At 48.0% G+C, this 27,992-nt stretch overlaps 5 non-coding genes across 5 annotated transcripts; 3 read left to right on the top strand and 2 right to left on the bottom strand.

Moving 5' to 3' along the window:
• Positions 1-4,024: 4,024 nt before the first annotated feature.
• TRNAL-UAG (transfer RNA leucine (anticodon UAG)) lies at positions 4,025-4,106 on the bottom strand. Its single transcript has one exon. It is a non-coding gene; the product is annotated as a tRNA-Leu (tRNA).
• Positions 4,107-4,300: 194 nt separating this feature from the next.
• Positions 4,301-4,373, bottom strand: TRNAF-GAA (transfer RNA phenylalanine (anticodon GAA)). The gene has a single exon. It is a non-coding gene; the product is annotated as a tRNA-Phe (tRNA).
• Positions 4,374-8,548: 4,175 nt separating this feature from the next.
• On the top strand, positions 8,549-8,630 carry TRNAL-UAG (transfer RNA leucine (anticodon UAG)). Its single transcript has one exon. It is a non-coding gene; the product is annotated as a tRNA-Leu (tRNA).
• Positions 8,631-9,477: 847 nt separating this feature from the next.
• On the top strand, positions 9,478-9,550 carry TRNAF-GAA (transfer RNA phenylalanine (anticodon GAA)). Its single transcript has one exon. It is a non-coding gene; the product is annotated as a tRNA-Phe (tRNA).
• Positions 9,551-9,986: 436 nt separating this feature from the next.
• TRNAR-CCU (transfer RNA arginine (anticodon CCU)) lies at positions 9,987-10,059 on the top strand. Its single transcript has one exon. It is a non-coding gene; the product is annotated as a tRNA-Arg (tRNA).
• The last annotated feature ends 17,933 nt before the right edge of the window (positions 10,060-27,992 follow it).

The raw sequence follows: 27,992 nt of genomic DNA, 5'->3' as shown, positions 1-27,992 counted from the left end.
CCTCTAATCTTACCTCCTTAGGGACGAACAGACGATCCTTACAGTTCCAGAGACCATCACATAGAAATAGTTCTGCTTCCGGAGGAGGATTTTTAAGAAAAGTGTCATTTGAGTAGGCTCCCTTTATTCGTGTGAGGAGATCGGCAGAGAATGTGACACCCAAAAAATTTCTTTTTGGAAGAATAGTTTCTTCTTGCTCTTTGTCTGAACTAGGATTAGGAAAGGACCGTGACAAGGCGTTGGCTTTCCCATTCTTGGAGCCAGGGCGGTATGAGATGTGGAACTGAAATCTTGCAAAGAAGAGAGCCCATCTGGCTTGTCGCGCAGACAGTCTCTTTGCGGATCGAATGAATTCTAAGTTCCTGTGATCCGTAAAGACCGTAATTGGATGATTGGCCCCCTCCAGTAGATGTCTCCACTCAGAGAATGCAGCTTTTATAGCCAAGAATTCTTTGTTTCCGATGTCACAATTTCGTTCAGCTGTTGACATTTGGTATGAATAAAAGGCACATGGATGAAGGAGCATCTTGGGTCCAATTCTTTGTGACAGAATGGCTCCAACAGCGGAGTCGGATGCATCCACTTCCAAGATGAATGGTAATTCTGGATCTGGATGGATGAGGATAGGGGCAGATGTGAAGAGTGACTTCAATTGTTCGAATGACGCATCCGCTTTAGGAGACCATTTGAAGGGGAATTCTTTCCATGTGAGTTGGGTGATTGGGGCAATAATGCCAGAGAAATTTTTAATAAAACGTCTATAGAAATTGGCAAAACCCACAAATCTCTGAATGTCCTTTTCATTTAGAGGGATTGGCCATTCCACCACGGCGTGAATCTTGCCTGGGTCCATACTCAAACCCTTGGGAGAGATGATGTAATGGAGAAATTGCATGCTGGTCTTTTCAAATTCGCATTTTTCTAACTTGATGTACAATTTGTACTTACGGAGACGCTCAAGGACAATTCGGACATGTCTCTGGTGATCCATGATGTTATCTGAGAAGACAAGGATGTCATCCAGGTATGCCACTACGAATTGGTCCAATAACTCTTGGAGGACATCATTAATTAAATGCTGGAAGGTAGCAGGGGCATTACAGAGTCCAAAAGGCATCACCAGATATTCATAGTGCCCATAACGGGTTCGGAAGGCTGTTTTCCATTCGTCACCGGGTCGAATGCGGACCAAATTATACGCTCCTCTGAGATCTAATTTGGTAAAGATTTTGGCTGACCGAATTCTTTCCAATAGTTCAGGAATCAGAGGTAATGGGTACCTGTTCTTCACCGTAATCTTATTTAGTTCCCGATAGTCAATGCAGGGGTGTAGAGAACCGTCTTTCTTTCCCACGAAGAAGAGCGCAGCGCCTGCTGGAGATGTAGAGGGTCGGATAAAACCCTTTGATAGGTTCTCCTGTAGGTAGTCATTGAGGACCTTCAATTCCGGTTCTGAGAGGGAATAGATTCTTCCAAACGGAATGGCAGCACCCGGTAATAATTCAATGGGACAGTCATAAGAGCGATGTGGGGGAAGCGTATCTGCGTTCTTCTTGTCACACACATCTTAAAACTCAGAGTAAGGAGCCGGCAGAAGATTTTCTTGAGACGAGGAAATCTTATGTATTCCTACACACTCTGGTATAGGAGTTTTAGGTATACAGGCTAGCTGACAGTGCTCCGAGGGAAACGTGAGGGTCTTTGTCTTCCAGTCAATTAGTGGGTTATGGATCATGAGCCATGGAATTCCCAGAATCACTGGAAACAAAGGTGATGGAATGAGACCAAAAGAAATCTTCTCCTGGTGATTGGGCTCCATGATTAGTGTTAAGTTACTGGTTTCATGGGTAACAGGTCCAGAGCTCAAGGGAGAACCGTCAACGACTTCCATCCTTTCTGGCGATTCCTTGGCTACAAATGATACCGAATTGTTCTTGGCGAATTCTATGTCCATAAAATTCCCTGCCGCCCCTGAGTCGACCATTACTGTGGTTGAAAAACGATGTGTTCCTTCCTCGATTATAATAGGAACCAGGAGGTGAGGGTGTAGCAAAGGAGGGTTATCTTTCCCTTGAGAAACAGAGAAAACAGTCTTTGAAATAGCGTGCAGCTGATTTCTCCTAGGGCTCTGGAAAGAAGACCGCCTGGACTTGTTTGGGCAATCAGCGAGATAGGGCCCATCATTTCCGCAATATAAACAGAGATCTTCTGTTCGGCGTCTATTCCTTTCCCCGGTTGAGATGGGTCCCCGCAGTGTATTTACTTGCATCGGCTCCTCCTCAGTCTCCCTGGAACGTCTTGGGGTACTGACATCTCTAAACCCGGGGTTGCTTGGCATGAACCCCTGTCTCTCCAATCGTCTTTCCATAAGCCTGCGATCAATTTGGATGCATAAACGGACAAAGTCCTGAAATCTCTCTGGGGGCTCCACCCGGGCTAGTTCATCTTTAACTTGCTCCGAGAGACCCTGCCGAAAATGATATTTCTGCGCGGCCTCATTCCAATCAGTATCGTTAACCCATCTGCGGAATTCAGCGGCGTATTCAGCTGCAGAGCATCTTCCTTGACGAAGATTGTTCAGAGTTGCCTCAGCGGTTGCACTACGATTTGGGTCATCAAAAATAAGACTCATGGCATCGATGAACTCCTCCAGGTCCCTTAGTAGTGGGCTATCTTGTTCTAACATAGGGGAGACCCAAGCAAGGGCCTCATCCTTGAGCAGGGTTATGATCAGTCCAACCTGGGCTTCTTCGGTATGATAAATGATGGGCTGAAGCTTGAACACAAGTCTGCATTGATTAAGGAAATTCCGGAAAGATTGTTTTTTCCCCAAAAAAAATTCCGGAAGGGATATACGGGGTGCGGTTTGCACAGGCACAGTGTTTTGACCAGACAAGGTGATTAAGGCTGCACGTAGTTCACGATTCTCAGCTTCCGCGGTGGCGGCTTGTTCTTCCAAGCGGCCAAGACGATTAAACACGTGTCTTTGTTGTTTCTGGTAACCAACCATGATATGTTTTAAGTCATGGAGTCTCTGAGCCTGAGCCGGGTCTGTTCCAGCGGAATCCATGGTAGGGCCTGTTTATTCTGTCAAGGATTGGACTTCGGCTGAAGTGGATCCCAGTGGCAGGAACAGCAGGGAGCGAAGTAGTGGTCACAAGCAGAGATCAGAGGCAGACGGCAGGTAGCGAAGTCAGGAAACAAGCAGAGATCGGCAACGAGGAAACTGGAACAGGATGATAGCAATAGCTAGGACAGCAGTAAACACAGGAACCTTGCAGGAGCTAGGAACCAGTATAAACAGGCAAGGGAGGAACAGGAAAGGGAGGTTTATATAGGCAGGCTGAGATGTGGTGCAGAAGTGTCAGGTATCAGAGTCTGGAATGTTCCTTAGTTTAGCAGCAGCAATCCCGGTGGACAAGTATAGGTACTGCAGGCTAGAACAAGACATTGAGAGTGGCAGCAGTCCCGGTGGCCAAGCATGGGTACAGCAGGCTAGAGAATATGACAACAGTCTACAGAACTGTGAGTTATACTTGATGCAACATGATTGGTGCCCAAAGCTTGGCCAGTTGCTGAGAAAGAGTACAAAGACACATTTTTGATACTGTGCCGTCACTTACCTCATGATAGCAATTATACATACGCAGCGGCTGGTGTGCTGTTTCTGATGCACCTGATGGGTTAACTTTGCTTACCTGATCAAACCCTACACTCTGTTCTAGATGGTATGCTCACCAAGACATAGCCTACACATGAACAACCAATTGGGAAAATGCTAGCAAATGAGAAGACACCTTACAACCGAGAGAGCCTCCCCTCTCTCCCCCTCCCCCCCTCACTCCCCACGGTGCGTACCCCCCTTCTTTTGTTTTTTCTCTTCTTGCTGTAAATCTGGGATTTACATGTTATGTGTAATTGTATGTCCATGTATGTAAAATTATGTTTTCAATAACATTTTAAGTTAAAAAAAAAAAGAACAAACAAAAGATGTTATAAAAAATAATGATAAATAATAAAATTATGGCAGCGGTGGGATTCGAACCCACGCCTCCAGAGAGACTGGAGCCTAAATCCAGCGCCTTAGACCGCTCGGCCACGCTACCATTCACAACTAATCTTTGCTGATGAGTTAGGAATTGTAGTTCGTACCCAGCATATTGGAAATATTGCTTTGAAGTTTTTTTTTCTAACTGTGTGAATGCTATTATACTTCCAACATTTATTTTTCTGTATTGTTAAAATACAATTAAATTCAAGATACAAAAAATACAAATGTGTAAACTAATGACAAAACAACTGCCGAAACCCGGGATCGAACCAGGGACCTTTAGATCTTCAGTCTAACGCTCTCCCAACTGAGCTATTTCGGCTACATGACATAGTGTAGAATTCTTGCTTTACAAATTTGGATCAGTACAGAAGGGGGGAATTCACATACATAAAGTATTGTATACGTATAGCCTGGCCTTCGGCAGCTATTGCTAATTCTGGGCCTTTCCTCTGTCAGTCCTGTTAGAACAGGCAGTGGAAAGGTTAATTCCTTCAGTTGGCCTGTTTGTGAGTTTCACCTCTGAAGTATTGTAGCAATATTCAGAGGCGGGCCTAAGCAACATTTGAATGTGTTAATCCAAAGGGTGGATATGGGTTGGAACACCCCCTAATGTGTGTGTGTGTGAGCCAATCGGTATCCAGCTTTGAGTTGTAATGATTCAAAGCTAGAAACACTCCCTGAGGATATTCAAATTGAGACATATTCCCAAATTCAGTTAGTGATCAGGAGTCTTCAGAGAGATAGCAAGCCAAGAAGAGTTCTCTCCCTCCTGCCCCACCTGGGTGAGGAGGGAGGGGAAGTTAAGCTGCCATGAGCAGAAATGCAGAGAGCCAGATCAGCCTATGATGTTCTGCTGTATGCTGTGTATGCTGCTCTGAATAAAGAACCACAGAAAGAAGCTGCTGTGTGTGTGTATCACTGTTCCTGGTGTGAGGAGAATGGAGTGTCAGTGGGGGTTTCTCCTCTGGAGACCCCAGGGGATCCCTGCTGGCTGGAGGCACTGCACCACCCAGAGAGAGCAAGGTAACCTGTCCCACACCACCTCCTGTCCCTGTCCTGGTTCTCCCCACAACACCGCGGAGCCCTCAGCCCTCCTGTTTACCATCAGGTCACAGCACCCAGACCACTCAGAGTGACCAGAAGGAGTGTACCCCCCAATCTCATGTCGGGTGGGGTACCATAGAAGGGTTACAATTGGAGGCACTGCTGAGATATATGAGGACTGCTCCCCAGGACAGGACAGGTTTTTCAACGGGACAGGTTTTCAACGACAGAGGACCATGCAGCAGTTTCAAAGACTTTGTATGCAGCACAGAACAGCAGCCATAGACTCTGCCGTGAGGGAACCCCTCCTTGAAGCTCCCCCAGGGAGGGGGTTACCCTAATGAAGAAGACCTTGCTGTGGGACTATTCCTGGTGGCTATGCACCAGGGAGCGTACGTCTTTACATGCACTTCAAGGGGACAGAGGCTGCTCTATGATTGCATAGGGACCTTTGTGCACCCCATCTAAGAAGAAAAGGGAGGCAGGTCCCTGAGGCTTCACCAGGGAGCTGGCGGTCCCTTAATGGCACTGCAGTTGGGGCGACTGACCTGAGGCGTCCCCAGGGAAGTGTGGCCACCCTTCTGCATCCCACGACGAAGAGAGAGGTAAGGGGGCAGGGACTACATGGAGAATGTCTGTAGGTCCCTGTGCACCCAGCAGTAAGAGTTACTGCCGTCCCTGTGCGAGGTGTTCCCTGATGCTACCCCAGGGTGCGTGATACTCAAAGATTACAGGGACAGAAATGTATTTGTGGCTCCTGAATGCAAACGGAGACTCCACTGTGCTGGACTATGTTCAATCTGGCGTTTCCTGCTCCTACAGGGATGTCATGTATTTTGTGCTCTCAAAATGGCGGCTCCAGCTCCTCTGGGGGCCGCATGGACTCTCTTTGTGCTCAAAATGGCGTTTCCCGCCTTACCAGGGAAGCCATGTGCTGTTCTGCAAGGATTTCTGCATTTTGCAAGCTTGTGCTGCTCTTCAGCTTGCAAGAAAGTGTGGGAACTGTTCAAACCCCTCCCCCTTTGCTTGTTCTGGATTGGACTATCCTATCTACCAGGGGGAGGAGCTAAGTGTGTTCCACGGAGCAACAGGAAGTGAAGGGCCAGATGCACTTCCACTTCAAACACTGGTGGCTGTGTCTGCCAGGCTGCCTTGCTTGCTCCACTATGAGAGACTGGGCCTGTGTGCTGAGAAGCCTGTCAGCAGCACAGAGGCTGATGACATCATTGAGGTCTCTACCATTACCTCCACCGTACCCGAGTATGCTGTGGAGCTGTCAGTTCCAGTAACTGTTGCTGGTGCCTTCCATCTGATCCACACTGCCAGCGTGGGTGCTACACCACAGAGGTATCGGCCGATGCCTCCCACGTACCCGATGCGGCTGGGATCTGCCCTGCTACTCATGGCGGTGAGCTGCATATCCTGTCTACAGACCCCCCTGGGATCAAGCCCAGAAAGCTGCGGAGCTGTATCTGCGGCGTCAGCAGGAGAAGTGCCGGCCGGCACCACCCCTGATGACTGCATCGACTACCATTGCTACTCCACCACTGGGAGCTAACATGGCAGCTGAGTCGCCCGGCCGGGTGAGCTCCAGAGAGATCCAGGCCACTCCGGTGAGTAATACCCTTCCGGTTGATCCTTTCCTCCTGACATGCAGGGAGTGGAAGAAGTCCCGGGAGGCCCTTCAGGCCCAGGCGCTGGCTGAAGCCCGCTGATGTAAGAGCATAGGGAGGGGCAAATTGAACTTGACCCAGGACTGTGCCATTGCTCCTCCCGGGGAGAGTGCCCTGAACGTGCCCCTAGAGACTTTGGTGCTGGCCCCTTGTCACCGGAGGCCCCAGTCCCTGAGTCATCTGCCCCGCATTCCCCATCCAACACCAGTCCCAAGGTGCGACCCTTGACCCCCAGGCCCTCTTCACCTGGAAGCCCCGTGGCTCCCTATGGACAATATGATTTTATGTCTGTTATGCAATTGGAAGGGTCTGTGCATTGGGGGGATTGTGATGATGAGGGGATAAGTTCAATGCAATCTGAAAATGTTTTGTCTCCTGTCAGAGGAGGCAGAAGGGACCCCTGTATGGGTAGGTCCTATATTCTGGGTGCTGCCGGGTACTGCTACTGACAGAAGCTTGGTGAAATTTAGTAGAGCAGCCCGAGTAATAGTTCATAGGTTCAAAAAGATGGGCTATGAGTTCCCATATCTACCTAATGATACTGGGAGAATGATCAGGAAGCCTGCTCATTACTATTAATGTGTTCTATTACTGCTGTAGTAGAAATGGTTCTGTTTAGTTAGTCACTGAATTGCCATGTATCTGTGTCCATGCAGTAGTGAGTATGTCGGTTCTGTCAAGCTGGAGTGCATAGGAGTTATTGCATTTCAGCTCATGTAATTTACAGGTGTTGCTCAGCAAGGTAAGGGTTATACCTGCTGCAGTCCAAGCCGGGACGGTTGGAGTTTTACCAGAGGGAGTATATAGCCTGGCCTTCGGCAGCTATTGCTAATTCTGGGCCTTTCCTCTGTCAGTCCTGTTAGAACAGGCAGTGGAAAGGTTAATTCCTTCAGTTGGCCTGTTTGTGAGTTTCACCTCTGAAGTATTGTAGCAATATTCAGAGGCGGGCCTAAGCAACATTTGAATGTGTTAATCCAAAGGGTGGATATGGGTTGGAACACCCCCTAATGTGTGTGTGTGTGTGAGCCAATCGGTATCCAGCTTTGAGTTGTAATGATTCAAAGCTAGAAACACTCCCTGAGGATATTCAAATTGAGACATATTCCCAAATTCAGTTAGTGATCAGGAGTCTTCAGAGAGATAGCAAGCCAAGAAGAGTTCTCTCCCTCCTGCCCCACCTGGGTGAGGAGGGAGGGGAAGTTAAGCTGCCATGAGCAGAAATGCAGAGAGCCAGATCAGGCCTATGATGTTCTGCTGTATGCTGTGTATGCTGCTCTGAATAAAGAACCACAGAAAGAAGCTGCTGTGTGTGTGTATCACTGTTCCTGGTGTGAGGAGAATGGAGTGTCAGTGGGGGTCTCTCCTCTGGAGACCCCAGGGGATCCCTGCTGGCTGGAGGCACTGCACCACCCAGAGAGAGCAAGGTAACCTGTCCCACACCACCTCCTGTCCCTGTCCTGGTTCTCCCCACAACACCGCGGAGCCCTCAGCCCTCCTGTTTACCATCAGGTCACAGCACCCAGACCACTCAGAGTGACCAGAAGGAGTGTACCCCCCAATCTCATGTCGGGTGGGGTACCATAGAAGGGTTACATACGCAATTGTGATTGTATGTATATCTTTATTTACATAGCGCCATTAATGCACATAGCACTTCACAGCAGTAATACCCTGTGAGTATTAGTATCAAAGTGTTGGCCCTCACGTGTCATGTGTCTCAATAAAAGTTCACATGTGAATACATTTACAAATCTTCAAAATAAACAATGCCTTTACAGGTAGCGTGGCCGAGCGGTCTAAGGCGCTGGATTTAGGCTCCAGTCTCTCTGGAGGCGTGGGTTCGAATCCCACCGCTGCCAAATTTTTGGTATAAATGATCATTTTTCAACATTATTTTTCATGTATTTTTAATGGAATAGCATACCCATTAATTGAAACAATATATTTTAATTATGTTTTTATAACGAACAATTAGAAATGCATGGTAGTTATTAGCAGAATGAGCTTTAGAGAAGATGTGAATGAATTATTAGCAGAATGAGCTTTAGAGAAGATGTGAATGAAGTACACGTTTAGTGCAAGATAAACAAGCCCACAGAATTGTAGTGGCATTATCAAGTTTGAAAATGCCAACTGATAGCTATTTCTGCAGATATCTGATCGGATGCCATGTATTGCTACTAAAATGTATCACGTCCAGTGAAATAAAAAAATGTGGATTTTTGGAGTATTAAATGCAATGCGTTGCTGACTTCTTCCTTTCTACAATTTTTTCTTCTACAAGCAGCAAATCTCACCGTTTTCTGTCCTTGTATAACATTTTTGCATTCCTGGACTTGTGTTGTTAAACCACCTTTGAGATATTATTTATTATAAAAAAAGAATTTTACAAGCTAAAGTTTATATACGATTGTTATATAAAAATAAAAAAGACTCGATTTGTGCAGCTAGAAGAACAGAAATGTATAGCTTTAGGAGAGTACAGTACTATATTTGCTTATCACATAGTAGACAAAACCATTCTTCACTTTCTTTAATAAATGTAATCATCTTGCAAAAAAACATTCAATCGTCCCATGAATTAAAATGTTTACATATGAACGTCTTGTGACAGTACTTCTCTATTTTCTATGAGTTTGATATATTTCTAGTCGTATATCAAAACTTTGACTTGGTGTATCCACAATAAAAGAACCTTGATCAGAAGCCGAAATAGCTCAGTTGGGAGAGCGTTAGACTGAAGATCTAAAGGTCCCTGGTTCGATCCCGGGTTTCGGCAATTATTTTGTTCAAATAATTTTTGCCTCCTAAATTAGATTTTTAACAGAGCAGAAAAATACATTTTGCTTCAGAATAGAATGAAAACAATAATAAATAAAATCTTTAACGATGGATTTCCTGACTTTGCAGACTTACATCTTTAAAGCACCTCTGAACGTCCCAACTGTGTCCCACTCGTGGAAATTCCCATTTGCCATGCCCGTCTATTTTTTTATTTGTCAGTATATGAAAAAAAGTTTAAAAAAAATACTGATTGCTGAGTATCACTATACACTTTCAGCAATTCTTCAATATTCCGCAGAGAAAATTCCGTCACAGATCTCTGTGAATAGGGAGAGTTCTAATGTAAACTGTATCTCATCATAATGAATTGTCTGAGAAGATTTTATTCGCACACATATGTTTGATGTTTAAAACCTCACCTAAGCACTAATGCCCCAGTGGCCTAATGGATAAGGCACTGGCCTCCTAAGCCAGGGATTGTGGGTTCGAGTCCCATCTGGGGTGGTAGGTTTTTTTTTGCCAAAAAAAGAATAGAAGAAAATAATGACAAAAGAAGATTAAATAGAGGAGATTTTTGTACCTGATGCTGTTCTTCAAGGAGGATGGAGATGGATTGCGGGTGATGACGTCACGGGTCGAGAACGTCCTGAAACGCCGGGATTCGGAAGGTACAGACTTATAAAGGTAAGTAAAATATTTAATGCATGTCTTTTCTCAGGTTTTTTTATTGTATTTATTTCTTTTTATGTTTGTTATTAATCTGTGGCCCTTTAGGGCACAGATTAATACAGTGACAGGCAATGCATTTTTTGGCAAATGCTTGTTTTGAATTGATTGTAATTTTTCAATTTCTGTTTATTGTTTTGATTAAATTGTTTTGAATTTGGATGGCTTGTTTTTAGTACATTTGTGGCTTGGTTAGCGGTTTTATTTCTTGATTTGTTTTGTTGGTTAGTGATTTTATTTATTTAATTGATTTGTTGGCTAGTAGTTGTATTTCTTGAATTGGTTGGATAGGTGTTTATTTAATTGTATTCTTATGTTTTGGAATTCAATGGCATACTGGCCCACAGTAAGGGTTCCTTGCCGGATTCGAAGGAGCGAAGCAGAAGACCTGCGACCAGGAGCGTCAAACACTTTTTAAAATGCTTGGAAAAAGACAGGGACCTCGTTAACCAGTGGGGAATCCTTTTCCCAGAGAGTAGAGGCCCAGGCCAAAGCCTCATCTGACAGTAGGGAAATGACGTAGGCTACCCTGGATTGATAGGTGCAGAACATGGAGGGCTGGAGTTCGAACTGAATAGAACATTGATTCAAAAATCCTCTACAAGTAATATGGTCCCCTCCATAATGTAGAGGCGTTGGGATTCATGGTTCCCTGGGCATAGGGGAGATGCTGCCAGCAATGGTGGTGCAGGGTTAGAACCCCACTGGAGTGTATCGAGCCGGATGCTAATGTCCTGAAGTCATTTTTTGCTGGGCAAGACGTGTCTAATGATCTCCGAGTAGGTCACCTTGGAGAGATATGGCTTGCGCTACCTCAGCGGGATCCATGGGGGGCAGAGCAAAATGTGACGGGGCTCATCTCAAATCAGGAAGCAGACCCGCAGGGCTGAGGTAGGGATGCAAATAAACCAACCAGAGCCCAGTGACAGAGTCCTGTAAGAGTATCCATAGTCGGTAAGCAGGCAGAGGTCAGGGCTGGCGGCAGTGGTGCAAAGTCCAGTAAACTGGCAGAGGTCAGGGCTGGTGGCAGTTGTGCAAAGTCCAGTAAACAGGCAAATGGCCAGGGCAAGCAGAAAGCAACAAGGTCGGGGTCACGATCCGGGGTCAGGAACTGGGGAATCCAAACAGACGAAAGGGTAAGGCGTGACAGCGTAGACAAACAGGAACTGCAAATGTAGAACCTAGCTAGGCGACTCCTACTAGGAACTGCAGCCTTATATAGCAGGCTGCCAGTACCCAAAATGGCCGCAATGAGCAGAAAGGGCAGGTGACTTGGAAAACCCAAATCGCAGCAAAACCCAGCACGGATCGTGCAGAATCCTTACACCTGAAGACTACACTGTTAGTACAATAACAGAGGCAAATAAGATTGTCCCCAGTCACATCCAGAAGGAGATGCCTGCAGACAAGACCAGCCATCTCTGCGGAAAAAGGGACTTCTCTAAAGAGAGTTCGTTCTGGAAGTTGAATTTTACAACCAACAAGGGAAACCTTACCAGAACAGGTGGTAGCCTTATCAATCCTAAAGTGTGCTGTGAACACACGGTTGGAATTATCCAACAGATAGGACTTCATGATCCTGGAGGCAAGTTCAGCTCAACTCTTCCATGAGCCTTGACAACGTTCATGGTCACAGTCCCATCAATTGTCAGAGCCAGAACTCTTACCAGGACTTTGAGGACTTGGGATACTCTCACCTGGGTGTCCCAATTGCCATTTTTTTTTTCAACTTTGTTTTTATTGGTTTTTAGTGCATACAATCAATGGGATACATTACGTTGATAATTATTCCACGTATACACTTCACTTGCAAGGACATACTACATATGACGGACGTATGTGGGGGAAACCTACAGGACAAGACCTTAACAGACAGACAACAATTACGGGGAAGTATGGGGGGGGAGGGGGGGGGGTAGGGAGGGAAAGGCGTAGACGAGTCTCTTACTACTTGATGAACCGACGTCCTGCGCCGGCACTGTTAGCACCCTACTCTTGATCTCACCGAGAGCCCTGCGCCAGATCCGCTTCCGTTGTTCTACTTCGTTTCCGTTGGGGTATTACTACTGCCCTGGGGGAACCCTGCCGTCCGAACGTCCCGTGTAGCCCCCCGTCCATCATCCAAGGAGAACCCACTTCCATCTATCAAAGCCATAATGTGGCCTCATTCATCCCCTGAATATCGGTCTGTGCCAACCACAATGACCAGACTTTTTCGAATTTATCGGCCGAATCGTTAACTTTTCCATTCGGCATATGAACCAAATTCTGTTCCTGATTTTGTCTATAGAAGGAATCGCATTCTGATTCCACAGTGCTGCGGTCTCGCACCGCATAGCGGTGGCAAAGTGTGCTATCAACCTGTTACCCGATCGAGATACCTCATTCGTAGGTTTACCTAACAAAAACAGCCACGGGTCCAGCTGAATTTTGAGCCCCAAAAAGATCCTCTGCAGCCAATCTCGGATCTGGGTCCATATCGGCACTATTTTCGGGCAAGACCACAGCATGTGTACCAGATCCCCTTGTTCCCCGCACTGCCTAGGGCAGAGCGGGGAAGACCCCCGGTTGAATTTAGCTAATCTGACTGGGGTGAGATACCACCGTAGTAATACTTTATACGAGTTCTCCTTCAATGTTGTGCAGATGGAGCTAGTGGCCGCGGCCTTAAATACCGCGGCCCAGTCCTCGTCCTCTAATTGGCCCTGAAGATCCTCTTCCCATTGCGTCATGAAACGGGGTTTACCTGTCCTGTCTGAGTTCGTATTCACCACCTCTCTGTACAGGGCAGAGATCAGTCCCCGCGTGCCTGTCCCTCGCACACAGAGCTTCTCAAAATTCGTCAGCGGTGGCCTCCCCGTGTGTGCTTTATAATATGCCCTGACCTGGAGGTATTTCATAAAATCTGTGTTGGGAATGCCTGTTTCCGACTCTAATGATTCGAAGGATTTGATCTTACCTTTAACCTCCAGGTCCTTCAACCGTCTAACCCCCGATTTACGCCAGAGCGGGAAGCTCTTATCTGTCAGACCAGGAGCAAAGTCCGGGTTGCCATATAAAGGTGCCATCAGAGTATGTTTGGAGGTCAATGAGCTGTTATCTTTGGAAGCCTCCCAGACCGAGAGTGAGTTGAGTACAGAGGTCAATGGAATGAGAACATCCCTCACCCGTTTCCTCGGGTACCAGATCAGGTCCATGAGCTCCAGCGGGGCGCACACCTCCCTCTCCAGTGCCACCCACCGCCGTAGCTCAGGGTCCCCGTGCCATTGCGTAATTTGGCACAATTGTGCCGCTTTGTAGTAGGATATAACACTCGGCACCGCTAGGCCACCAGCTTCCTTGGCTTTCTGCATCGTCTTTACTCTAATCCGTGGTTTTCTACCATTCCAAATGAATTGGGATATTGATTTTTGGAGCCCTGCAATATCAGCTCTTACCACGGGAATTGGGAGAGTTTGGAACAGGTATAGAATCCGGGGAAGGACGTTCATCTTGACGCTATAGATCCTTCCTAACCAGGAAATACCATATGCCCTCCAATCCTGCAGCTCTCTTTTTAGAGTCCTCAGCAGTTTGGGATAGTTAGCCGAATATAAGGAGCTTGTCTGTTTTGTGATCTGCACTCCTAGGTACTTCATGGCGGAAGGGCACCATCTGAACCCAAAATTGAATTCTATCAGCTTCTCCATCTCTCTTGGCATGTTGAGGCTTAGGGCCTCCGATTTGGATTGATTTATTTTAAAGCCTGAGATCTGGGCAAATCGCTCTAGAAGCTCGAATAGATTGGGTAGCGAGACGAGCGGCTTAGTAAGGGTTAGAATGATGTCATCTGCGTACAAAGCCACTTTGTGCTCCTGTGAGTGGATTTGTACCCCGGAGATATCAGCGTTGTTCCGAATTTGTGCTGCGAGCGGCTCGATGCATAGGGCGAAGAGCAGGGGCGAAAGCGGACACCCCTGCCTCGTACCGCTTTTAATTGGAAAAGGATCTGATGGGTATCCTTGGTGGACCACCCTAGCTGTTGGTGCCGTGTATAACGCCTTAACTGCCTGTTGGAATATACCCCCAAACCCAAATGCTCCAAGCGTGGACTCCAGGTATGGCCAATCAATCCTGTCAAAGGCCTTTTCCGCGTCTAGGCTTAGGGCCACACTTCGGATCTCCTTGGCTCCTATAAAGTCGATAATATCAACAATCCTTCTAGTGTTGTCGGCCGCTTGTCTATTTCTAATAAAGCCAACTTGATCCGGGTGGATAAGCCTCGGCAGGATTATATTTAATCTATTGGCCAGTAATTTAGAGTAGATTTTAACATCTGTATTTATTAATGAGATTGGCCTGTAACTCTGGCAGCTAGTGGGATCTTTGTCCTCTTTATGAATTACTGAAATTGACGCCTGGAGCATCTGTCCCGGGAAGGGCTCCCCTGCTAGCACTCCATTGAATAACTGGAGCATATGAGGAGCCAGAACTCCAATAAATTTTTTATAGTACAGATTGGAGAACCCATCCGGGCCCGGGGCTTTTGATGCTTTTAGGTTTTTTACTACCGCCTCTAATTCCTCCCTCGTAAAGTCGCTCTGTAGTGCCTCTCGCTCTAATCCGGTCAATTGTGGCAAGGCCGCGTCTGCCAGGAATTTCCGTAGTTCACTACTTGTCCTCGTATTGTGAACCACCTTCTCCCCATTGTATAGCTGTGCGTAAAATTTCGCGAACTCCCCCACTATCACTTTAGGGTTTGAGGAACACTGGCCCCCACTTGTATTGATAGACTGAATATTATAATTTGGTTTCCGGTTTCGGAGTCTGGTAGCCAGCATAGTGTCCGGTTTGTTTGCCTTCTCATAAAATTTCCTCTGAGTCCAACTCATGTCTTTCTCGGCCCTGGAGGTAAGGAGGAGGTTCAGTTCGATCCTGACATCCTTCAACTCCTTAAGGGTATCCTCTCTACCTGTCCGGTTATGTAGTATAGAGAGCTCATGTAACCTTTTATAGAGCTGCGTTAATTTGGCCTCCTTTTTCTTTTTTCTACTTGCAGCGATACTGATCAAGACCCCCCGGATTGTGGCTTTATGTGCCTCCCATAACAGAGAATGGGAATCCACACTGCCACTATTTATCCTGAAGTAGGCTAATAGCTCGGCTTTTACTTTTTTTTGTATTTCCGGGATTTTAATCATCGATTCGTTTAGCTTCCAATTTGCTCCCGGCCTGACAGAACCAATTTGACTGCATCGTAGCTCAATCGATGCATGGTCCGACCATGTAATATCATGTATGATTGTGTCGGATATTTGTGGGACCATTCTGCCCGAAACAAAGAAGTGGTCAATCCTACTGTAACTGTCGTGGGGGTGGGAATAAAAAGAGTAGCTGCGTTCCCCTTGGTGCTGCTCTCTCCAAATATCAACGAGGCCAGTTTGCCTCAGGCCCCGCAGGAGAGCGGGATTACTTGCTTTCCTTATAGATTGTTGGGAGGTCGAGCGATCGACCTTGGGGTTAATAACCATGTTAAAGTCCCCTCCCAGTACAATATGACCCTCGGCCCACTGCTGCAGCTTTTGAAAGAAAACGTTAAAGAAATCTGCCTGTCCTTCACTCGGCGCATATATGCATGCCAATGTGATTCTGGTCTGTTTGAGGAGCCCGATCAGCACAATATACCTTCCCCCGGGGTCCCTTTTTATCTTTTCTACCTGGAATGGGGTGTTATTATGCATTAATATAGCTACCCCTCCCTTTTTTTCCGCCCCTGAGGCTAGAAAAAACTGACGGAAGTGTGAGTCCATAAATTTAGGGCTGTGTCTAGAACTGAAGTATGTTTCCTGGAGAAAGACCACTTCAGCCCCTCTCCTTTTGAACTCCGTGAAGGCGATCCTCCGCTTGTGCGGACTATTAAGCCCTTTGGCGTTTTGTGAGAGAAAGGTTACCGCCATATGTATATCAATTGTGTGAGCAGATAGAGTGTATAGGCGTAATTATTCTTACCCCGGTCCCTGTGCTCCAGATGGGTTTGCGAGCCGTAGTGCTTGCACTTTCCGAGCAGGATTCGTCTAACGCCTGTTGGGGCTGGGGTGGGGGGGGGAAGAAACATGAGGGAAAGAAACATATAAATATCACATACACAAATAACAGGAACCGTATTGGTCCTAGTGGACCTCGGGTTCAATGCCCGGCTGCGATCCGTTCTTCCTGGACCTCTCTCCCCCTTGGTCCCCTTCCGTGGCTCTTGCGACCAGCCACGGACAGCCGGGTCTTTGCCAGGAAGGTGGGACTTGTCCCATCTCCTGAAGCGGATGCACATACCTGCGGGCAGGGCGATGGTCACCCCCCCCCCCAGCCGGCAGTTATGCGGAACTAAAACCTAACTTCCAAACTCTAAACTGTTGTCGAGGTAGTTTTTTTTTTATTTTTTTATTAAATATAATATTTTTATTATTTATTTATTTTTCCCCCGCCCAGTTCTGGTGCAGGCCATGGTAAGCCTCTATATTCTACTCTATTACCCTCTACTTTCTCTATACTAATTCCCAAAATTCTAAAACAATTTACCCCTTCAATTCTGGCAGCCTTTTGTGCCGACTCTTGCACCCCTCCTACTCCTTCCCTCACGGCTCTATCAGGGGTAACTTTTTCCCTTGCCGCCTGTTAGCGCTGGGATTTAATCCATTTGCTTTGGCCCCTCCGTAGCTCCCTCCATCCAAACTCCCTCCTCTAACTTTCCCTCCTCCTCTCTCGGGACACCCCTTCCCGACCTTGCGGCCATCGCTCTCCTGCCCCCCTCCCTCGCTTATGTCCGCCTTGTCCTTGTGTCGGCTTCTCCCCGGCGGCGGAACTCGCGTGCCTCCGCCGAGGAGCTCCTCTGCATATCCTGGTCGGCGCCGTCCTCGTGACGTCACCGCGACTTCCCAGCCTTCCCTTCCAGGGCTCTCGCGAGATCCCCCTCTCTGACGTCACCGGTCTGGGCGGGTCCTCCTCATTCGGAGGCAGGCTGCTGAGGAGAGAGGGCTGGTCCGGGGACCGCCCCCCGGGCGGGTCCCACCGCCGGAGCAGTCCGTCCCGCCAAGAGTTGCGCCGCCATGGTCGATTTCGCGCCTCTTCTCCATCTTCCCGCTCCATGAGGTAAGGGAACGCCATCTTGGATCCTCCCGATCTGAATGAGCCCGCTGATCTTGGCGGCTGCTGTTTGGGGCCTACTGGAGTTGGTCTCCTCTCTCCTGCATAGGTCTTCTCTGGGGTAGCCTCTTGGCTGTCATGAAGGAAGTAAACTGGTTGGTAACAACGCAACAAGCGAAACGAAACTGTTCTGTGTTTATGTGTAACCCCTTCTGTGATTTATGGGCTTTTCCCGCTCCCATCTTTTTTACTTAGACTCCTCTCCTTTGGGGGAGAGGAACCCTGTCGTCTTGACGGGGATTCCGCGCTAGGAGCTTGTTGGGCCCCATCCAGGGTGTTGGCTATATTTCCCTGCACCCCAAGCCTTTTCAGGAAGGCTGCCCCTTCCGAAGGTTGCTTGAGGACGTGGGGTCTTCCGTTCTTTGTGGCCACCAAGGCAAAGGGGAAAGCCCAGCGGTACCTTATTTCATTGTCTCTGAGAGCCCTGGTGACGTGGCCCACAGCTCTCCGTCGGGCCAGAGTAAGGGGTGACAAGTCCTGGAATACTGTGAGGGTTATCCCCTCAAAGGTGATATGGGGGGTTGCTCGGGCTATCCTTCCCACCTCCTCCTTTATGGAGAAATAGTGGAGGCGGAGGATCACGTCCCTAGGGGGATTTGAGGCCAGTGGTCGAGATCGCAGGGCTCTATGGCACCTGTCCATCCGAAATTAAGCTTCTGGCTTATCCGGCAGGATGGAGGCCATCCAGCGTGTCAGCAGTGCCTCCGGGTCCAAGATCTCCTCCGGGATCCCCCTGACTCGCAAATTGTTCCTCCTGTCTCTATTTTCCCCGTCCTCCTGGCGGGCCTCCAGCTCCATCACCCGTTGTTCGAGGGCCTGTATACGGGAGTTTGTTGTCTGCTGAGTGGTCTCGCTGGCTTCCATACGCTCCTCTAGGGCATTTGTTCTGGACCCAATCTGCATTAGGTCATGCCGGAGCCCCTCCACCTCCCCCCTGAAAAAAGATTTCAGATCCACCAGGAGCTTAGAAATTTCCTTTTTAATGGTTCTGGATTGTTCCGTTGCTGCTCTTGCTCCCTCTGTATCCTGGGCGGAATCGGAATCCGACACCGCCGACAGCTCCGCGGCTCCCGCCTTGCCTTGTCCTGTAAAGTAGGCCCTGACATCCGACTTGCGTCGGGCTTTCTGCCTCGTTGCCGCCATCTGGTTCTGGAGCCGATCTGCCGCACCGGGGTGTGTTAATACGCCGATACTGCTCGTTTACTTTGTTCTGATGTTGGTCTTAGTCTTGTATATTGTCTTTATTATGCCGGCGGTTGGTGGAGCTGAATGACTAAGCGTCCATCACCAGCCAGCCGCGCATGCGCATCCCCCAATTGCCATTTTTATGGGTCCTACCCATTCTATGGAGTCCTAAGAGAAATGGAGGAGCACGCAGCCATCCTAGACTGGTGCATCTACTTGGCATCCCTTGCCAAGGGGATCTTGGAGCCAGCGGTACCGGCCAGTACTACATATTATGTGGAATATGGACTTTATTGTTGTTTATATGTTTCATGTGTTCAACATTTATGTTAGCTATAGTGGTATCTACTGATACCAGATGGGGAGTGTCCTGGAACCAGATTGTATGTTTTCTCTGTTCTGAGACTGCCAGCACTCCTCAGTGTAATTTGCAACATTGTTGCTTTCCCGGTGGCTTTCAATAGCCCTGTATGGATGCGGGGATCACGGCTCTCACAACGTTACCCTGTCACGCCTGTATGCCCGCAGACCTGGCTAGACCCCAGTACCGAGGTGGGAACGGTATGATACCACACACCCACAGCAGTGGGAGCAAGCCCGGAGTGTGGTATAGCGTTGTTGGGCCTGTTGAAAGAGTTGTTAGAGTATACTTGCAACGCTTGGGATTGTCCGAAAGAATAGTCGTGTCCGTGTGCCAGATTCAGGAGTCCAGAGGTTAACGTAGTAGAAGGCGTAGCAGTGTTCACAGGGATACCAGAGAGCAGAGTAGTCCAGTATGAGCAGGGGTCAAAACCAAAGAGATCCACGATAACACAGGAGCAGGATACAGGGAGTACACGGAGAGAGCAAAGCATAGGTCAGGTACACACAGGGAAACAGGAACTATGCAGAGCAGGGAAGAAGTGGACAGACAGGCATTATAAAGGAGGAGTTACCAATGGGAGAGAGGGGAGGAGTAGAGTGAGAAGTGGGAGATGACAAGGATTGGACAGGAAGAGAAGAGGAGGAGACAGAAGGGGTGGACAGGGGAAAGGCCTGAAGGGATTGGGAGGCGGAGACCTGGGAAACAGGACAAGAGGAACCTGTGCGTGCGCCCTCTGTAAGGTGGGAGTGCGCGTGCACTGGTTGCAACACAGCGAGGGATCGCATGGAGCAAGGGAAGACCACAGGGGGCGGACGGAGCTCAGCGAAGGGGAACATGCACGCGACATGAGACTGCGCGATGGCGTACAGCGGCATAGCGGAGGAGACAGGTAAGTCAGGGAGAGCCATGGCGGAGCGTGTGCGCGTGCCCTCCGAGGATTGGGGGAGTGCACGCACCGGACGCGTCACCAGGCGCGCGGAGCGCCGCGGGCACCACGCCAGGAGGAGGCAACGGATCGGGCGGCACCACAGGGGCAGGTAATGCTGTGACCGCGGGAGCAATGGAGCGGGGAGGATCAAAGCAGGGGCTCAGGGGACGCATGGGCATACGGTACCTGCGGGGAACGCGCTGCGGCAAGGGTAGAGAGGTAGAAGGTAAGGGATCTGAGTGGGAAGGAGTAACAGGAGATGGGAGAGAGGGACAAGGAATCTCCTGAGTCGTCACAGTATCCCCCCCTTGAGGATCAATCTCTGAGTGATCCAACCACGGCTTAAGAGGAAATTTCTGGTGAAACTGGGAAAGTAGCCTTGGGGCGTGGACGTGATGTGCAGGTACCCAGGAACGTTCCTCAGGACCGTAGCCCTTCCAGTGTACTAGAAACTGAAGTCCCTTTTTGGACAAACGCGAGTCGATATATAACAGTCCACATACCGGTGGCCTTGTTCTCCGCAGGTGGAACATGGAGAGGGTTCCCTCGCAGGAGGGGGCTGTGGATAGCGCTCCGTTGGACTGGTTACTGGACACCAGGCATCTGGTGGGTCCTGTTGGTGACGTCCTCGGAAGTTCCTCTCATTTTGCGACGAGCCGACATCTCCTTCCGGATGAGGGTCTCTGCGGGGACCAGCCTTTGGACTCCGTCCTTGCTGGAATGACTGCTCCTTCCGTTGGACTTGGCGGTTCCGTGATGGGCCGTAGGTTCCCCATTGATCCGACCTCCCTCTTTGGGCGTCCGCAAGTGCCGGTGGAGTCGGGTCCAGGACACTCGCCTGCTGCTCCTCCCCAAGGAAGTTCTCCACGAGTCGGACTGCCAAAGCTAGGGTTTCAGCAGCGTGGCGTTTTACCCACGAGCGTGCGGAAGGGGGTATTATTTGTAGAAATTGTTCCAAAACCACCTGCTCCAAAATTGCCTCCTTAGTGCACTCCTCAGGTTGTATCCAGCGTGTACACAAGTCCAATAATCGCTGAGCGAGGACCCGGGGTCTCATCTTAGCGGTGTACTTCATGTTCCGGAACTGCTGCCGGTAGGTCTCTGGGGTCAGACCTAAGCGATCCAGTATGGCGGCTTTTACTTGGCGGTAGTCCATTGCCTGATCTTCTGGGAGACCCTGATATGAGGCCTGTGCTTCTCCTATGAGGAGCGGGGCCAAAGCAGTTGCCCAGCAATCTGTAGCCCAGCCCTGAGCTTCGGCAACTCTTTCAAAAGTCAGTAAAAAAGCCTCTGGATCCTCGTTCGGAGCCATTTTCCTCAGGAGTATCGGGGGTTTGCTTGCAAGTTCTGTACTGGCAGACCCCTGGAATTGGGTCAGCAGCTTGGCAATCCGCTCATCCTGTGCTGTTTGTAGTCTTTCATCTCTCTCCGCTTGCAGCCGGGCATGCTCCTGCATTAACAGTCCCTGCTGTTTGGTCTGCTCCTGCATGAACTGTCCCTGCTGTCTGGTCTGCTCGCACAGAAAGTCTTTCAAAAGTTCTTCATTCTTGTGTGTGTGTGTGTGTGTGTGTGTGTGTGTGTGTGTGTGTGTGTGTGTGTGTGTGTGTGTGTGGCCCTTTAACTGCAGGAGCCTTTTGAAAAAAAAAAATCCGTCCCAATTCTGACACCATATGTTGCAGGGTACATGCAAATACACACGTGGGTTTCTTGACAAGGCTTATTTATTCAGCCTTAAAAGATATACAGCACACAAAACAAAAATAGCTTTTCTTTCAGCAACAAACGAAAATGGCTTTTCCTTCAGCAAAATACAACACAGTTTCTCTTTAGCAGACAGTTCATATATAAGGCTGCTTCCCTTTTTCTATGCAGGGGACAGATAGTTCACAATTCACTATTTTGCTACTCAGACCTTGTTTTCAGGAATCTCTTTAGCAGCTTACTCCTCTCTCATCAACAGCCCCCTTCATGTGTCTACAACCTGGGTTTTAACACCTTGATTAGGCAGCTGGAATACAACTAATTGTCCTGAGGTTCCCAGCTGAAGTTAACCTTGTCAGTGCTGCACTGCAGGCTAGACATAGGTTTTCCAGGCATATAACTGGTGGCTTGTATTTACCCTGTCACAATCCCCTTGGAAATAGGTAGTTTAACGATAAAGTCCATCGAAATGTGTTTCCAGGGTTGTTCAGAGATGGGAAGTGGTAGAAGCAGTCCAGAAGGTTTATGATGCAGGGTTTTACTCTGGGCACATACAGGACAGGCGGAAGTAAATTCGAGAATGTCTTGATTCATCTTAGGCCACCAAAAATTCCGTTTAATGAGATCTGCGAAGCCTGGATGACCAACTGCTCTAGAGGAGTGACCCCAAAGAAGGACTTTATGGTGGAAACATGGAGCTGCGTAGAGACGTCCTTCTGGTACCCTGAACCTGCTGGGAATGTGTGCTTGTGATTTGTGAATCTCATCTAATACATCAAAGTTATTGGCAGCGATTATGCACTTGGCCGGAAGAATAGGTTCAGAGATTTCTTTAGCTTCGGTCTCAGAGGCAAACTGACGGGAGAGAGCGTCCGCTTCAACATTTTTGGTCCCCGGAATGTAGGATATGGTGTAGTTGAAGCGGGAAAAGAAAAGTGACCAGCGAGCCTGGCGGGAGCCCAGGCGGCGAGCCCCCTCAATATATAACAAGTTTTTGTGGTCGGTAAGAATAGCGATTGGTTCCTTGGAACCCTCTAACAGATGTCTCCACTCCTGGAGCGCCATTTTAATGGCCAAAAGTTCACGATTACCGAGATCATAATTTTTCTCTGCTGCTGAGAATTTCCGTGAAAAAAACCACAAGGATGGAGTTTCTCTTGAGGAGAAGTCCTCTGTGAAAGGACTGCACCGGCTCCTACGTCTGAGGCGTCTACCTCTAAAGTAAAGGGGAGGGAGGTATCCGGGTGACGAAGGATGGGGGCAGAAACGAACGCCTTCTTGAGAGTCTCAAAGGCTGCAATGGCCTAAGGTGACCAGGATGAGACGTCGGCGCCCTTTTTGGTCAAGGCGGTGATGGGAAGCGCAATAGAAGAATTTTTTTTTATAAACTTCCTGTAGTAATTGGCAAAGCCAAGAAAACGTTGCCACAAACTAACTAATAACGCTCTCTATCAGCGCTTGATCCAATTGGGCTAATGTGATATGAATATCAAACAAAATGTGCGTGATATAACAAATATGTGAAACAGCTGCCAAGGGGACAGCAAACAATAGACAGTTCCAAATCTAACATACCATATGAAAATACAAAAAGCTAGGTCCCCGGCGCTAATGAGTTAAAGTCCACAATACCATGATCCAAGATACAGTCTTTGATGGAAAAGACAGTCCTGGCAATGGGTGGATTAACCAATGCAATTCAGAGTGGCTTTGATGGTCTTCAGAATGGCCCCAAGATGTTCTCTGCAATGAATAAAAAAGAGACACACCAATTGCGCAGTATATAAAAAACCACAGCCCCAACTGAGATGGAAATAACCCTAACTTACAAGATAATTTCTTGTACATTCAGGGGAGAGAATCTGTGCTGTGTCGCGTTCCAACCTCAATGTCCACGAACCCCACGTGGTTACAGTTGGATGGTTTCTCTTGTACTTGGTAGTGCCCTCAGGGATTCAGCATAGGCCCCCACAGCAAGCGTGTAGAGAAATGAATACAGCCCTGAAACTGTACATATTTCACAGGTTCTGTCCCCATTACATTCACCTGCAGCAATTAGGGAAATAGGTACAATAGGTAAGGGATCTGAGTGGGAAGGAGTAACAGCAGATGGGAGAGAGGAACAAGGAATCTCCTGAGTCGTCACAGACCCCTCCTTTCCTTCGAATGCCCCCGCTGCCGTGAGATGGTTTCCTCACCTCTCTCAACCTGCTCCCACTGTGCGGGGGCGCCCCCCTCGTTCCCCACGAACCAGCACTGCCCCGTGGTCTCTCAGGGCTCTGGCAGTCCCCTCTAGTCCCGGGCGCGCGCTCTCCGACTTTACAGAGCGCGCGCCGGGCAAGGATAATTTATTCACTGCACTAGCAGTAAAACCAGGCCCCCAATTCTCACATAGGCTGCTACTTAACCCTAAAGCTCCCCACCTGGCTGCCTATCATAGGAACCAATCCAGGACAGCTCCTCATGTTCCTCCAGGACTGCCTCCGTTCCCTAATGGTCAACCGCAATATATAGTACCTGTCTTGCCTCTCTCGCATTGCTCGACATAGTCTCTGCCACCTGGCATGGCAACGCCAAAACACCACACTCTGGACACGCTCCTTCTGCTGTGGGTGCGTGCACATATACGTCCCCACCTCAGTATAAGGGACGAGTCTGGTCTGCGGGCAGCACCGGCGTAACAAGCCCCTATCCTGTGGCCGTGCCCCTGTACTTCTCAGTTAGTTGGTTTAGCTATCCTCCCCTGCTATCCCGTTAGTTGGCATAACGGTTATGCCATAACCCATATCTTGCTCATGCTTGGACAGGAAAGCATGCTTTCTTTTGGAACTAGCAGCCTTCAGGAGCAGTATGTTGTTACATCTCCTGGTAAAACTATCTTAATTTACTCTTCCTTCACTTTTGCCACCTACCCCAGTACTCCTCTTTGTTATTGTTGCCTTTTCCAATATAAGAACAAAAGGAAAGAAGGACTCTGTGTGCATCTAAGGTGGAGTTAGTTAACTTCCTGACTCTACCAATTGACACAGTGTGCATGTCAGAATAATTCATGTGTACTTACTTGGTGCATTTCCGTCTGTGAGGCTGTCTAACCTTCCTCTTGTCATTCACATGGTACCAGATAGTTAGCAGTGTAACGTTAAGGCTGCGGTCCCAGTCATGACTGTGACACGCGCGCTCGGCGGGTGGGGGGGGGGGGGCGGTACGTGCACAGCGCTTACCGCGATCTGCGGTCTCCAGGAGAGAGGGAGCTTGCGAAGGGAGGGAGTGTGGTCGGGGATTTGCGGGGGCCACGCCTCCGTCGCAAGGTTTAAACTCAATTTCATTGAGTTTAAAAAAACTTGCAGTACGGCGCGGCTGCACCTTCAGCGGGAAGGTGAGTACTGGGCCCTTCCCCATTGAGGGGCGGTGCTTACACGCACAGTGCACGCCGAGGCGTGTGCTCTGGCAGTGACTGGGACCGCAGCCTAACTCAACCTCGCTGCAGCCCCTTTTGAATCTGAACCTTTGTTTTTCCTCTCCTCTTCCTGTCTTGCCAATCAGTTATGGTCTAATCAAGGTTCCATGCTGAGTTTTGCTCTGACCCTGCAGGTGTGGAACAATGCTATCAGTTCCCCAAATCGGGTTACACAACCAAGACTGTGTTAACATAGCCATACAATGGAAATAGTACACAGTGACATTCCCATACAATCAGACTAGTACACAATGACAGGCTCCAAAACAATCACAGTGATTGAATCTGCTCTAACACTAGAGCGGTTCAAGTTAACCCTTGAGTGGCTACAACCTTCCAAATAGAGCTATAACTCACTGGTTTAAAATACGAAAAACTAGGGTTACCTAGGCATCTCCCGTGTGCCTAATTTAAACTTCTGATCATCCACATACAATTCTGACAAAAATGTTTTGACCTTTATTTTGGGAGCTGTGTTGCCCATTTCCTCACAATTACTACGTTACAAAAATTGGGACCTAGTGTGCTGCCCCATATGAGCTAGTAACCGAGTCCCACAGTCCCTGGGTCAGACTGTACCAAGATCCTGATTACGGTGTGATCTGTAATCATACATGGGTAATCTGGAACAAAGTACCCTGGCACCTGTCCAGGGGTTTATTATCTCTAGACACGTGGGACGGCTATGGGGACTTCTTTTGCCCCTTCTTACGCCAACCTATTCATGGGTTGGTGGGAGACGTCCCACGTGTTTGGAGATTTAAACCCTTTCCGTCATCATATAGTGTTCTACAAACGCTACATTGATTACTTACTTTTGATCTGGAGTGGTGGGGAAGATGATATCAATAAATTCTTTGAATTCCTGGCAGACAATTATCTGAATCTTTGATTCACACATAGTTTTAACAAACAGGGTATCCAATTTTTAGATCTGGATCTCTTCATTGACATGGAGTGCAAAATTCAGACTGATATTTTTAGAAAGGATAATGCCAGGAATTCTTTGTTACATGCCAAAAGCTGTCATTCCCGCCCTCTGATCAGGGGAATCCCAAGAGGGCAATTCCTGCGACTTCGCAGGAATTGTTCCTCGATGGAGGACTTTGTTCGAAGGGCGGATGAGATGAAAAGTAGGTTCCTCTCTAGAGGATACAATGCCCAAGTTCTGGAGCAAGCATATGAATCGGCTCTCTCCACTGACAGGGAGTCTTTGATTGATATGACCTCAAGTCAATTCAGACAAAAAAATCTTGTCGAGAGTTCGGAGGTACCTTATTTTGTCACTGATTATAGTGATCAGGCAGGTGCCATAAGATCCATTATCCGTAAACATTGGGGCACCTTAGCCCTGGATCCGTTGATGCAGAACATGGTATCTTCGGGCCCGCGAGTGGTGTTTCGCAAAGCAGCTACCATAGGAAATAAATTATCTCCGAGTATGCTTCATCCTTTAAAGTCAAATAGGAACCCCCTTTCCCTGTTCCCCAAACTTTTAGGCTCATTCAAATGTGGACGATGCACAATTTGTCCGAATATGATTAAAACAACTCATTTTTCAGATAGAGATGGAACACGCAGGTTCAAAATTCAATCATATATTTCATGTCAGACAGATTTTGTCATTTATCTTTTGATGTGTAAATGTAACAAACAATACGTGAGTCTTACAAGTAGACTTTTGAAGGTACGTGTTTTAGAACACTTAAGGCTCATACGAAATAAAGATTTGTTACATCCAGTATCCCATCATTTCAATACTTGCGCATTGGGTTCAGTTGGAACACTACAATGTGTGGGGTTGGAACATATTTCTTTACCCCAAAGAGGTGGTGACCGAATTAAAATACTACATCAGCGTGAAGCACATTGGATCTTCACGCTGAAAACATTGCAACCCAATGGGCTAAATATTGAATGGGACCTGCGTTGTTTCCTTTGATGTATCTTTTCGATTTTGCTGTGATACACCATGAACAATTCTTTCCCCCCTCCTCCCTCTCTTCTCCCCCCCCCCCCTTTTTTTTAAATTATTGTGGCAATATTTGAGATTAATTAGTATGTTTCAGCCTGGTTTATCCATTTTTCTGTTCTTTTTGTTTTTTATTTTTATCCAGCCTTCCCGCCCCTCCCCCCCACCCCTCTCCCCCTTCCCCCCCACCTCCCTCCCCCTTCCCCCCCACCTCCATCCCCCTCCCCCCCTTCCCATCCCAACCTATACCCCCCCTCCATCCCCCCCTCCACCCTCCTCCTCCACCCTCCCCTTTCCCCCCCTCCCCCCTTCTTTTCTTCTTTCCTTTTTTCCAACTATTTTTAACCTTAAGGATTTATTTACCCATTTATTTAATTAATTATTATTGTACTGTTTAGAATGTCACTAGTGACACTAAGAGTCAAAACAATACAAGATCTTTTTAGACCTTGTCTTTATCAAGGGGGTTAAATCTATTAAGGATCCTTAGAGTTAAATATCCCCTGATCTGTTGCATACAGTGTTTTAACTTCATAGTGTTCATATGAGAATTAACCATAACATAGAGTATCACTCCTGTGATTTATTAGGGCAGTTCATTTTTCCCACATCATTATGCTAAGATGACTGGGACTTATGTGCATTTATTGGTTTATAAGCTGTAATGGGATTGTGATGTATAGCACTATGAGCATCAATTAAGATTTTGGTAAAACATATGTTAACATATTTTAAACCCGTTTTTCGCTGGCTTTTTTCAATATAAAAATGCAGGCACAGACCCCAGCTCCCCACTCCAAGACGAAGCGCTATTCTGAGCGTGAAATGCGTTGAGGGGGAGACTGTGGTGTAGCCTGTGTCCATGTATGTCCCTTTGTGCATTCAATAAAGAATTCAGATTCAAAACCGGAAGTGCCTCCGTTTAGTG

Source organism: Ascaphus truei, chromosome 6 (genome assembly GCF_040206685.1).
Source record: "Ascaphus truei isolate aAscTru1 chromosome 6, aAscTru1.hap1, whole genome shotgun sequence".
In the NCBI taxonomy this organism is placed as follows: Eukaryota; Metazoa; Chordata; class Amphibia; order Anura; family Ascaphidae; genus Ascaphus; species Ascaphus truei.
Note: the sequence above shows the minus strand (reverse complement) of the source record. Positions and strands in the feature narration are given on the sequence as shown.